At 42.1% G+C, this 14487-nt stretch overlaps 1 protein-coding gene across 2 annotated transcripts in view; it reads right to left on the reverse strand.

The window, feature by feature from the left end:
* The window catches only part of ANO6 (anoctamin 6), a 188519-nt gene that overhangs the window by 96209 nt on the left and 77823 nt on the right, over positions 1-14487 (reverse strand). The window lies entirely within an intron of this gene.

Raw genomic sequence — 14487 nt, forward strand, 5'->3', positions numbered from 1 at the left:
CCAACCATATGATTAGAGGGTTGGAACTTTCAGTTCCCTCCATCACCTCTAGGGAGGGGAAAGGGGTTGGAGTTTGAATCAGCCAATGACTTAGCCAATCATGGCTATGCAGCGAAGCCTCCATAAAAACCAAAAGGACTAGGTTTGGAGAGCTTCCAGGTGGGTGAACACGTGGGGACGCGGAGAGAGTGGCAGACCTGGAGAAGACATGGAAGCCCCAAGCTCTTTCCCCATACCTTGCCCTATGTATCTCTTTATCTGGCTGTTGATTCATATCCTTTAATAAACTGGTAAATATAAGTAAACGTTACCCTGAGTTCTGTGAGCTGCTCCAGCAAATTGATTGAACCTAGAAAGGAGGTTGTTGGAACCTCCAATCTGTAGGCAGTTCGTCAGAAGCTCTGGTAACAGCCTGGGGCTTGCCACTCTAGTCTCAAATGGGAGTGGAAGGTAATTTTGTAGGACTGAGTCCTTAACCTTTGGAATCTGATGCTATCTCCTGGTAGATAGTGTCAGAATTGAGTTGAATTCTCTGATATCCAACTGGTGTCTGAGAATTGCTTAGTGTGTGTGGGGGTGGGGAACATACCCCCTTCGAATTGGAACTGGTACCAGGAATCCTAAAAGACTCTGCCACCACCGATCTCTTTCAAAAGAGGTCTTATGACATCTGGCATCAAACAGAGTGAAAATAATAAGATTAATGAATTGTAAATAGAGATAGAGAATCAGGGCCAGAGAAAATAGAAGGAAGAAAATGTACTAACCACTGGGACAATTGTAACTGTTGTGATTTTAACATGACATTTGGCACAAAGCCTCCTGGCAGCAGGGCGAAAAGGAAATGTGTTCAATGATCCAGTTCTTGTTACCAGAAAAAAAAGGAAGCATTCTGATTTTGGGGAGAGGAAAAAGTCTTATGTGAGACCTTATATAGAAACACACAGTTTTTGTCCAATTCCCTAACAATGTCCTTGGCAAGAAATTGGGGTTATAAAATATGATATGCTGGTAACCTTTGACTTTTTCTTCTTTAGTTCTCATACTGCTTCTATCTCTGAAGCAATTAGTCTACATTTCACCCTGTTCCATCTATTGCCATCTCTCCAGCCTGCACTCTTGACCCTTACAAACTAGATTACAATTAATACTCCAATCAGGCTCCTTGCATCCAGTTGTCCTGTTTATCAAATTCACCTTATACACTTCTACCAAAAGGATGGTCCTAAACCAACATGTCCAAGTCACAGGATTCAAAAACTCCCAATGACCCCTGGAAAAAGTGTAAACATTTCCAGTGGGTATTCAAGATCCCTCATAATCTCATTACATCCCATATTTTATTATCACTCCCCATTCCAAACCCTCCAACTCAACCGTCCTTTGTCATCAGTGGTTTGGTTACGTCATGCTGCTTCCTGCCTCTACTCCTTTACTCACATGACTCCCCCTCCTAAAATCCCTTTCCCTTCTCCTTCCCACCTATCCAAATCTTAGTTCTGCTTCAAGTTCTAACTCAGTTCTTCTCAACAATAAGTTCCCGTTTCTCTCTCCCTCACTATGCCAATGGATGTGTGTGTTCCGAGGACCCCTGGGAATTTCTGAGACCCTTTCAGGGGGCCCACGGGGTCACAATCATTTTTATAATACTAAGATGTTATCTGTCTTCCTCACTATGTTAACATCTGCAGTGATGGTGCATAAGCAATGGGGGGTAGTCTTAGCACTACTCAGGAGCAGCACCAAACTGTACTAGTTGTCGTTACATTCTTCACCACCACTTACAGTAAAGAGTCACTTCCCTTAAACATGTTCTTGAGGAAGCTGTAACAATGACTAACTTTATTAAATCCTGACCCTGGAGTACACGGCTTTTCACTATTCTGTGTGAAGAAATGGAAGTACCCATAAAGCACTTCTGATGCACACTAAAGTATGATGGTTGTCTGGAGGAAAAGTGCTTGTATAATTTTTGAGTTGCCCATTTTTTCCACAGATACCATTTTTACTTGACAGATGACTGACACAAAATTCAGTTACCTAGACTTGGGTATTTGGCAGATATTTTTCCGAAAATGAACAAAGTGAAACTGTCATTTCAGGAAAAACAACTGACAATATTTATTGCTAATGATAAAATTCCAAGCAAGTATTAGAATTTAGGACAACTTGTATTCACCACTGTGAACTTGACAGCTTCCCAATATTCATTAGTGTTTCTGATGAGACTGGGTGTGTGTTAACAAATGTCATTTTTTCATATTGTATAATGAAATGGGTCAACATTTGTGAGAGCTACTTAACTCAGTGAACCAATATTTTCATCTGCTCTATGCATAGTAATAAAAATTATGCTTGGGTAAAGATTCATTCGAAATGCAAGACAGGTTTTCAATATACAACAAATTTGTTGATATGGTTTCACATTCCATATTACAACCAACCTTTAAGATGCTTACTACCTGTCGAGTTATAATGTAGTATCAAAGAAGAATATCCACAATTACCTGAAAAGACTTTTAAAAACTCCTCTCTTTTCTGACTACCTATCTGTGTAAGGCTGGATCTACTTCATATACTTCAACCAAATCAACATACTGCAACTTTTAACTGCAGAAGCAGATATAAAAATCAAGCTGCCTTCTCTTAAAGAGATCTGTAAAATATATAAAATAATGCTACCCTTCTCACTAATGTTTTTGTTTTAAGAAAACAGTTATTTTTCATTAAAATATTTTATGTTAATGTATGTTGAGTTTATCATTGGTTATGTTTAAGTAAATTAATACATTTCAATTTTTTTCAGTTTTAAGTTCTACTATAGGAAGTACCAATATACCCACATAAAAAAAGCTCTTTGGGGTCCATATTTTATTAAGAGTGTAAAGTGTAGGAAATAAAACCTTTAGAATCACTGTTTTATACTATTCATTCTGGCTCTTAATTTTGCATTATATAAATTATAATAATAGTACGATAAAATACCTATATGTCAAACTATTTTTATGTATACATACTATCATTTTTATTGGATTATAACAATGAAGAAAACGACTTTTTGTTTTAAACTATAACCCCTAGGAAAAGTAAGCCATCAGATACTTGCTGAATTGACTTGAGATTACATTCAAGTCAAAAGTGTTTAACAGAACCGTCTTACTCAAGTTTTATAAAGGTTCAGTCTTGTTGCTTTCCAAAAGCTGCTCCAGATGGCTTAGGAAATTTAAGACCACATTCTGTCCCAATGCAGTTGTCAGGTTCTGTATTCCATTAATGTTTTTAATGGTTACATCGTATTCCACTGAAGTAAAGTATTTCCCTTCTCTCTTGGCACATGCAGCCCCCACAACCTAGAATCCCTCCCTTTCCCTAGCTAACTCCTCCTTACTAAACCCTTCCCTGTCGGTCCCAGCTAGCTTAGGTCTCCTCCTTTTATACCCTCAGAGCACCTTATATTCCTCCTTAAATGTCACCTCTCACAATTTTAATTGTGTAGTTATTCATGTAATTATTTGATTAATGTCTGTTTCTCTCACTAGAATATATGCTCCAGGGGACAGTTCAGTGATATTTCCCAAAAGTACCTGCTTAATAGGGTTACAGAAATATTAAACAGATAAATATTATTAAATAAATCAACTGAAATTAATTAACCCTTTATCCTGTGATATTTTGTAATATTACAGATAAAGCAACAGTGGTGGGGGGACTCCATTCCATATGGCAGAAGAAAGGAAATGATCTGATTTCTGCTTTTCAGGAAGTGCTTAGAGAACAGATAGTGGGTGGCAGAGTGGTAATGGGAGGCTGTGAGGGTCCAGGGAAGAAAGGTAGTAAGCGACCTAGTCTGAGGGGGTAGCAACAGAAATGAAGACGAAGGGACAGACAAGCCGTGACTTACACTAAGACACAGCACGTCAGAAACGAGGTCAGCAGGACTCTGCGGTATCTGGCTTGAGCCACTGAGGGGATGGTGAGTATATTTACCAAAGTGCACAAAACCGGAAGAGCAGCACAGCTAGGAGGGGAAGACACCTAAGAATCGTGAGATTTCCGAGCGGAGATATCAAGGTCTGAGGTTGAGGGGGGAAAAGCTCAGACTGTAAGGAGGAACCTGGGCGCCGTTAACACAGAGCTCTGCGGTAACTGCAGCTAAGGGAGGGAGCGTGAGGAGAGCCAGCGAGAAAAAGATGAGCTGGGGAAATCTGACCGACAGGAAGGGCTCAGGTGGCCGAGGAGGGGAAAGTAAGATCATCTTTGGTTCCTCTGTCCTTCAGCTCCCAGCTGTCTTCCCGCGCTGCCCGGCCGCCTGGCACTGTCAGTGGTCCGCTGCCTGGACTGCGTGCTCGCCTCCGCTCCTTCCGGTGCCTCCCGCACGCTCCCGCCAGACTGCCGTCCTATCCACGCTCTGTCAGCTGCCCTGTCCAACACCGGAACCACGAGCCCGCCGAGCGACTGAATTTACGTCAATTAAAATTAAACAAAAATTCGGTTCCTCTGTGTCCCTTCACATGGTAGGGGAGGTCATCGAGAGGACGTGACCGCTGGTTGACCCTGGAGCTGGACCCCAGCAATCGGAGGCTCCTCACCCCCTCCTCTGTCCTTGGAATGTGCATTCCACTCACCTTCCCCTGCTCTGAGAAGCTGCCCCAAGGACATAGCCTTGAGATGGTGATGTGGAATTCAGACCATCTGGCCGCTCTGTATGACTGAACACAGTTAAGGCCTCTATATAAACTTTTAAGATTCTGGCAGGCGGTGGGGGGAGGGGGGGTGTGCAGTGGTGGAGATCTAACTGCCTTGAGGCTGCCCAAGATAAGCCTTCTAAGTTCCCTTGCTTATTAAACCTACCACCTCCGGATCTGGAGTGGCCTCTTTCTTCAGTCTCTCCTTCCCTTCATGCATGGGATCAGTTTCAGATTTTACCCAGGAAGGTCCCGAGGAGGTTTTTGAACCAGCACCACACTTCAAGCGTCTCCACAGCCAGATGTGGCTAAAGGGCTACGGTGTCGGACATCACAGAGACAGCACATTTCCATCATCACAGAAAATTCTGTTGGGCAGTGCTGCTATAGCATTGCTTTGTCTTTTCAGCTCGAAAGTCCAAACCCTTAGTCCAATAGTGCTACACTGGGCCTTAAACTATCTAACTTCATCTCCTCCCCTACCCTAGATCAACTCTACACTCAGTACAAACTGGACACACCTTACTCATTTCCACTTCCGTTCACTGGATCATGCGGTTAGGATACCCTCCTGTACTGCAGCCACTGGGATGGTTAGGTTTGTGCGTCGGCTTGGCTAGGCTCAGTACTCAGGTATGCAGTCGAACACTAGTCTAGGTGTTGCTGTCAAGGTATTTTGTAGATGTGGTTACCATGTACGGTCAGTTGACTTTAAAGGAAAGGTTATAATAATGACATATTTCTATTAGAAAATGTATGATACAGAGCACCTGGGTGGCTAAGTTATTAAGCGGCTGCCTTCGGCTCAGGTCATGATCCCAGGGTCCTGGGATTAAGTCCCACATCGGGCTCCCTGCTCAGCGGGGAGCCTGCTTCTCCCTCCGCCTCTGGCCTCTCCCCACTGCTTGTGCTCTCTCTGTGTCATGCTCTCTCTCTCAAATAAATAAATAAAATCTTTAAAAACAATAGAAATAAAAAAATGTATGATACAAGCCATTTAAAAAAACACTCTTAATGACTTAAATGATCTTAAATATTTACATCACCAACTGGTAATTAAAGTAGCAGCTGCACGATAAAATATCCAGTCTGCCCAACTGTTCAGGTGGGACATTGGTCTTCTCCTGCCCTGAGACTGGGACTTACACCACCCGCCCTATGGTTTTCCAGCCTTGAGATTTGGTCCAGAACTCACACCATTGGTTCTCCTGGTTCTCAGGCCTTTGGACTGAGACTGACACCATGTCACTGGCTTTTCCTGGGTTTCCAGCTTGCAGACAGCAGATCATGGGACTTCTGAGCATCCACAATCATGCAAGCTGATTTGTATAATAAATCTTTCTCTCTCTCGCGTTCTCTTTCTCTGTATGTATATACGTATACATACAGGTATCTCTCTCTGTACGTGTGTGTGGAACAAAAAGTTTGGCAACTTTCTCACTAAATGCCCCTACAAAGATAGTTATTTTTACTCAAGATTAAAATATTTCCAATCATCGAACACTACATCAGAAACTAATGATGTACTATATGTTGACTAAGTAAATTTAAATTTAAAAAAATAAAATTAAAATATTTCCTACTACAACAACAACAACAACAAAAGGAAAGGTTGTTATCCTCAGTGATCTGGGTGAGACTCACCTAATCAGTTGACTGGTCTTGAAAAAAAAAAAAAATCCTCAAGCTTCTCTGAGAAAAAGAAGTTCTCCCTTACGGACTGCAGGAGCCACCCCTGCCCCAGAGTTCCCAGCCTGCTCTTCTGGCCAGCATGCTCTATGAAATAGACTCCACACTGCATAAACCAATTCCTTCAGCTAGGTCTATTTATTTTCTATTTATTTATTTTTTTTTTAAGATTTTATTTATTTATTTGACAGAGACAGACATAGCGAAAGAGGGAACACAAGCAGGGAGAGTAGGAGAGGGAGAAGCAGGCTTCCCGCTGAGCAGGGAGCCCGATGCGGGGCTCCATCCCAGGACCCCGGGATCATGACCTGAACCAAAGGCAGATGCTTAACGACTGAGCCACCTAGGCGCCCCTAGGTCTGTTTAATAAATTTGTGTGTGTGTATATATAGATACATACACATATGTACACACACAATTGAATGTGTATGTATGTGTGTGTACATATGTATATATCCTACTGTTTTCTGGATTAGAACACCTTTCAGTATGGATTTCAGGACCTAGTGAAATGTACCCTTCAGGGCTGAGCCATATACCACCACAGCCTTCAAAATTACAAACGTGAATTCTCAAAGATAATGGTTCTTAAACGTGGCTGCACATGAGAGTCAGCTTCGTAAACCTGATATAAACATATTCAGGTTCTAACCAAGAGCACGATTAGCACATGAAGGTCAGCTTGGACCTTCACTTTTTAAAAGAGCTCTCTAGGGAATGCTGAGGCACAGAGTTGAGAACTACGATCCTAACCAAGCTCCTCTAGACTTCTATTTAAGTGCCGCTGGAACTCATCAAACACTGCACACTGCCTCATAATCTTTCACTGAAACTACTAATCAGCATCAGTTGCAGGACTAACATTTGTCAATTAGTAAGACAATCTGCAGGGGACAGAGGGAACAGTAGCCCCACTCTTGGCCTTGAGGGGAAACACTGAGATATACTGCTTGATATTCCTTGAAGCACATTGATTAATAAATATTAAATGAATGAATAAATGAAAAATTTAAAGCAAAATTTAGTGAAGCTGATGGGGGTTTATTCAAAATAGTGCATAATTTAAACAGCTCTTATTTCTAGTTCAACTGAAAATCCTATTAGCAAGTGTTGGTAAGTGCCTGACATATTTACTTATTGATAGACTGTACCGTCGGTACTTTATAACATTGCTGAGTAGGTTTAATTCTCACCCCACGGATAATCTGGTAGATACCCAATGCCTGTAACTACTTTCCTCAGAGGCGTAAGTCAAAAATGCCCCTCTGTATGGACTCTGAGCAACAAACTGAGGGTTCTAGAGGGGAGGGGGGTGGGGTGATGGGTTAGCCTGGTGATGGGTATTAAAGAGGGCATGTACTGCATGGAGCACTGGGTGTTATGCACAAACAATGAATCATGGAACACTACATCAAAAACTAATGATGTAATGTATGGTGATTAACATAACATAATAAAAAAATAATAAAAAATATGTAAGGAAAAAACAAAACAAAACAAAAATGCCCCTCTGTGCTCTTCTAAGAACAGAGCCGATTCCTAATGCCAACACAGTCTGAGTTCATTCGAAGGGGAAGGGTTGGGGTATGGCTGGGCTGAGCAATGTTGGGCTGTGGTCACTTTGAGGCTGGCTATCCCCGTACCTGCCATCTGTGTTGCCAACTACAAACATCCATAAATGTTAGATAAGACTTCTTAACCATATTATTACTTTATGAATAGGCTTTTAAGATAGCTAAAATGCTTTTCAATCACCATGCAGTCACGGAACACACCTCAGTGAGGAAATCGGCTGATTTTTCTGCTTTTTTACATGAGGAGACGGGGTCCTAAAAGAAAAAGTGACTTGCCCACAGGGGACCAAGAGCAGAACTGCACAGGGACAGAAGGCTTCTAATTCCCTGGAACTCCATCTTGTACTCAGCTTCCTGGGGGCACTTTTAGAATGACTTTCTTTTACAAAAAAGAAAAAAAATTTTTTTAAGTAAAAACACTTTTCAAAGTCTCAAAAGTGCCTCCTCTCATTCACCTCTCTCTCCTTCAACCTTCTTCTTACTTCACAAGACAGTATGTTTACTTTTTAAAAACACTTAGGACTACTGAAAAACCATGAAATGCTGGTGATACCATTAGTATCCCTGAATGGTCTGTCAGCATTTTCATTATGTGTTTTTATCTTAGGGGATTTGGACTTAGCAGTCAAATTTTACTCCAGCCACAAGTATGGTCTCAACTTGATCTATTCTAATTCATACTAACATTGTAAAGATCTATATTATTGGTTTGCTCATTATAATTAATGAAAATGCTCTTTGGTAGTTATTACAATCTGTCAGGTCACATTAATCTACATTTCAAAAAGTGACTTGGGAGAAGGAACTGTAAATGCATTTTCCTTTTGAAGGAGCCATTAGAGTTTTCTGAGTAAAAATATATCTTATAGTTTCTTTTCGTTTTTTTTTTTTTTAACCTAAACGGACTTAAGGAATACATTTGAAGCTTATAGTAAAGATGCACTTTTTATTATTATTTGTCAAAATAAGGAAAGCTAGGGTTAACTAGTAGGACTTCAGAAATAGAGGGATTTTAAATCATCTTTCCAAAGCCCTTAAGCCTTCCAAATTAATTACAAATTCAAAATATGGGGGGGTGGCAGCTACAGTTGAAATCCCACAGGTCTCTCCTTTTCAATTTTCCAGGAATCCTGTGAATTCATTCTGCGTATTCATTTCTGCCAAGTTCTGTGTTTCTCTTTAAATTTTTATTACAACTTCTTCCATTAATGCTGTTTTTTAGGTCATGGCACAGTCAGGTTATTTACCAGCAGACTCTCAACTTTAACTCAATTCTTTTGCTTCTGTGGGCTCTTCTGGCCATTACTGTGGCATGCTTCTAGATGACTTATAATCAAATGAGTTCCATGGTAAATACTGATATCACATCTTTGTTCAGAATGCCCAGGGCTCCCTGCTTTCCTCATGCCTGCTTTTGTCAAATTAATTTTGACATTTCCCCAGATAATGGATAGCTCACTGAATTTCAAATGGGATACTCTGTGGGGCAAGAATTCACAAGGCATTTCAGTCAAGACTTTCTGAAAATAGGGGAATAAAAGCAGCAGAATGAACACTGTTACAAGGAGGAAATTTGGCTGATAACGATAGGTTACAGGAGGGGAAAAAAAATAAAACAAAAGCAACTCAGATACATCAGTGAGCCACATATAACTTACTAGGGTGGTATATTTCCAGAAACATCCTGTCTTTCTCTCATTCCCTGCTTGCCTTCCGCTACCAAGTCCTGCTACACATAAAACACGTATGCCCTTCCTTCCCATCCCCACTGACGTGTCCTGGTTCAAGCATACATCATCTGCCTAGATTGTTACCCAGTCTGTCTACATTCGAACTCTTCCAAGGAATTAAGGTACTTCAATCATGAGAAGGTCTTTCTACTGAAATGAACTGTCTGCCTATATATACCTTCTATTCATGGGTCTTAATACTGATTTTGCAACTCCATCCACCAATTACTATCACCAAATATTTAAATTTGATGTCATACTCTTGCCTAAGTGTCAGGATCCACTCCTATGTTGATTTTCTCGAATCAACATGCCCCCTCCCCTTAAAATGGAGCACCCAGAATGGCGAGTGGCTTTACTGGTACTGAACGGGAGAAGCCTAGTACTTTGTTCTGGACACATAGGTATGAATGCAACCTAGACTTGCATTCACTTTTTGACAATATTATTACAAGCTTGATTCATACTAAGTTTAATTAGGCAAATACCTAGCCTTTTCACATGATCAGTCATTTAGCCTCAGCTCTTAAAATCTGTACTTAGGCAGCAGATATTTGTGAATTAGGGAGCAGGCGCTTACTTTAATTCATATTGATTTTTGTCTCCTCTAGGAATTGATTTCTAGCCATTGTTCCACAGTCTTGGTAAAATCAATTGCCCAGATAAGTATACTCTCACTAGGTCCACATTTCTTCATTCTGTATTTATTTTTTTTTTTTTTTATTTTTTATTTTTTTTTTTTTTAAAGATTTTATTTATTTATTTGAGAGAGAGAGAATGAGAGACAGAGAGCATGAGATGGGGGAGGGTCAGAGGGAGAAGCAGACTCCCTGCCGAGCAGGGAGCCCGATGCGGGACTCGATCCCGGGACTCCAGGATCATGACCTGAGCCGAAGGCAGTCGCTTAACCAACTGAGCCACCCAGGCGCCCCTCTTCATTCTGTATTTAAATGTAATCTTTTTCACACCATTTGCTAAAATCAAAACACGCAAAAATGTGTCAACTATACTTCAATTAAAAAAAAACACAAAATGTCCGTGGCTTTCTCCTGTTCTACCATTATAATCACCCCCATTAAAAAAAAAGAAGAAGGTAATGTACTCAGTTTGACAGGACTTATTTTTATTGAACTCACATTGGCGCCTGATGACCTTTCCTTTTTTAATGTTCACAAACCATCTGCTTAAAAATCTCATTCTGTAATATTCCTGGAGATTAATACTCCAGGGTCAATGTCTCCATTTATCAGAATTCAGTCTATGTCCAACTTCTACTCTAACCCCACCCCTTCTGGAAAACTGTTATATTTGTCCCTCTATGATTCTTGTACTTGTCCTGGCCCCCATATCACCTCCAGATTCCCAACTGTGGTTCCATGAGCATGTTCTTTTTTTTTTTTTTTAATGTATTAGAGAGAGAGAGCACAAGCAGGGGGAGCAGCAGGGAGAGGGAGAGGGAGAAGCAGGCTCCCCTCTGAGCAAGGAGCCTGATGCGGGCTCCATCCCAGGACCCTGGGATCATGACCTGAGCTGAAGGCAGACACTTAACTGACTGAGCCACCCAGGCGCCCCCAACATATTCTTTTAATACCCTGGTTGATATGTAATCCTTCTAGCTAAAAAATTTAAACTCATTTGGAATAACAATATTCCTTTCTACAACAGTCTCATGCAGCATGGGCTTCTACAGCTCTCTCCCAGGGCCTGAACCTTCCCAAACTAAAAAAAAAAAAAAAAAAAGTTCACTTTCATTAGCAGAAAAGACAAAAGGAATATAGAAGCTGATAAGCTCTTTTCCCTTTATATTGTCTTCCTCAAGTTTTAGATCACTGCTTCAAAATCTAACATAACTCAAAAATCAATCCTACTTTCATTCACTCACCATACTAAGCATTTTTTCCACAAGCTTCCACTCAACACACTCACTCTGGACTTTACATTTATTCTAAAATTTTAGTAATAATAGAAAAAATAAGATTGGAGTGTTCCAGAGGATTGTTAGTACAGAATGATAATTTTGTTAACTCTGAGTTAAACTGGCCTTAGCTGGTCTGGCCTGGCTGGGCCTAGAAGCCCAATCACCATTTATGACTGTTTCTGGGAAAATACATTCTGCATTCCAAAGAAGTGATTATTCAGAAAGAAATTTCTGACTGAGACTTTGCATGCTGGCCTATTTTTGCTCATACCCTCCAATCCTAACAAATCCACAAACGTAGCTTCTGAATCAGCCACATAGAGCAAATGAGTAGGTCCCCTTCCCTCCATATTCAGGCAAAGTACACATTCCCTCACCTTTTGCTCTTGAATACAAGAAATGCTCTCAAAGTTGAAATGCCATGTGAATTCCTACCATAGCAAATGGGCCAATTCAGCCGTTCTTACTAGCCTATCTTTGGTCTCATTTCTTCTTTTGAGAGTTCTTTTGCCAAATTCATGTTCTTTTGCCAAATCCATGTTCTTTTGCTTGGTTTCCTTTCGTTGGTGAGTTCCTTTTCTCTTTTAGTTTGGTGAACTTAGTGCCAAAAGCCACAAAGCAAAGCCATCCTATTTCTTTGTAGAAGACCCAAGTACAAATCCAAGAAATGCTTGAGAAGAAGGGTCCTGCCTTATTCCCAGTCTTGCAGGTCCTGAAGATCCTGGGATCTTGAGGCAGACCTTGGGACTTCGGTTGGGTTTCTGAGATTAGCCAGAAAGACTCTGGACTGCCCATAAAATAAACCATAATCTCCTTCAATAGCCCCAGCACCAATTCATTTGCCTCAGGGCCAGTTAAGCCAGAAATCACCAAAATGAAGTCTGGATTTCTGGGCGAGGGGGAGATGGAGATTAAAATAGATCCTGGACGCCACTCTGAAATAAAACTTGACTGATGACTTTGAAACAAAGCCTGGAAACAAAACTATGCAGACCTACGGGCAGCTGGTTCTGATTATTCTTTCATACCTTTCACAGTCGGGGCAAGGAAGTAAGGCTGACATTCACCTTATTCTAGAGGTCACGGCGAGACCGTTGGTCCCCAGTGTTGTTGGCCCCTTCGGTCCATGCAAGCAGCGTAAGCCCCTGAGCTTCCCAGAGCCGATCGTCTCCTACCTGGCAGCTACTACTGCCCCTGTCCATGGAAAATCCGGCCCCTGACTCACACTGCCCTCCCCATTCCAAGTTCTCCCTCATCCAGAACGACATCTGCACCCACAGACATGACTGGGCCACCTTGGCCCCTTAGTAACTTGACACTAGTGATGTCCTCCCTTGCACGCACTAACTTCCATGGTCCCACCCTGGACCTTGTCATCACTTGAAAAATTCTCTCTCCAAACCCACTTCCTCAGGGATCCCCCTTTCTGACCACAACTAACATCTCCTCATTTCCCAGTGACCTCAGAGGCCCCATGACTTTTTCTAACCAATCTGCAGATTTGCGTTTCCTTGCCTCCCTTCCTTCTGTAAGGTCACATTTCCCAAGCTCATCATTTCACCTGCACGCTTGCCAATATTCTGCACTTTCCATCATGACCATCTAGCAAAGCCCCAACTGGAGGCCGAAGCCTGCGACCTGCTTTCTCGGTGTCTGAGCAATGCCGGAGAAACCAGAGCAGGGCAGGCTGGTATTGTTTGTAAATTCAGGCTCACCGGCCCCGCGCAGGCCCTCACCACTGCCCAGACATCCTAGTACTTTTCCTCGGTTTTCCAAGCCAGATTGGTCTTCCGTTCCTCCCACTCTCCACAACTGCTTCAAAGCACCAACTCCCTCCCCACTCCTCCGTCACCCCAGCGCTCTGTTCTCTTCACTCTCAGCAGCTGAACATGGAAGCGGCTGGATGAGAACTCCCTCTGCTCCTCTCCAACAAAGCCACAAACCAGTAACACCCACCTGCTGCTCCCATAGAACGTGGACTCCTCCACATCTACAAACCATTCCACAGCCCATTTCAAAGCCACTCTTCCCTCTAAGTCAGTTGTTCCCCTCACACAGATCCTTCTCATCAATATTTAAAGCTGTTCAGGGCTCCATCTGATGGAAGGATAGCATCTCTGGTTCTCAGTCTCCTGCACTTACTGCTCTCTCATCCTCCAGCCCTTCAAAGTCAAGCTCCTGGAAAGAGAGGTCAGGATTTCCTATTTTTTTCTCCTGCTTATTCCATAATCCACTCTAAACTGGATTAGAGTGGCATCCCCAGCACTCCCTAGAAACAGCTCTACATAAGGACACCAGTGACCCTAATGCTTTTTCAGTATTCATTTAACTCACTGGTTATTAAATGAGGGCAATTTTGTCCCTAGGGAACATTTAACAATGTCTGGGCATATGTGGTTGTCACTGCTGGGTAGAGGGACCTTTGCATCCCATGGATAGGGGCCAGTGATGAGGCTAAACATCCCACAATGCACAGGGCAGCTCCCACAACAAAGAGAAATCCAGCCCAAAATGTTAGTGGTGCTGAGGCTGAGAAATCCTGCTATGACTGGATCCCTACACAACACCCAGAACTACTCACCATGTCATCTGCTTCCTAGCTTCTATCCTGCCATTCTTCAGATTTCTCTCCTACCTCTCTGGTCATCTCCTTTGGCAGCCATCTACTGATCCCTGAGTCACTACCCCTCATTCCTTAGAGATTTAAGCCCTGCCTCACTGTCAACCTCTCCAAGACATTTCTTCTGACATAATTCTTGGGGATTTCCATCTCCACACCTTCCAACACCCTGTCCTTACAACTCTACCCTGCCCCAGACCGTCATTCCAATGCACATATCCCAGACCTTGTCTGTACTGGTTACTGTGATTCCTCCCTTAGTTAGAAAGAT

The sequence above is a fragment of the Phoca vitulina genome, unplaced genomic scaffold, assembly GCF_004348235.1.
Source record: "Phoca vitulina isolate PV1807 unplaced genomic scaffold, GSC_HSeal_1.0 scaffold23, whole genome shotgun sequence".
Taxonomy (NCBI): Eukaryota; Metazoa; Chordata; class Mammalia; order Carnivora; family Phocidae; genus Phoca; species Phoca vitulina.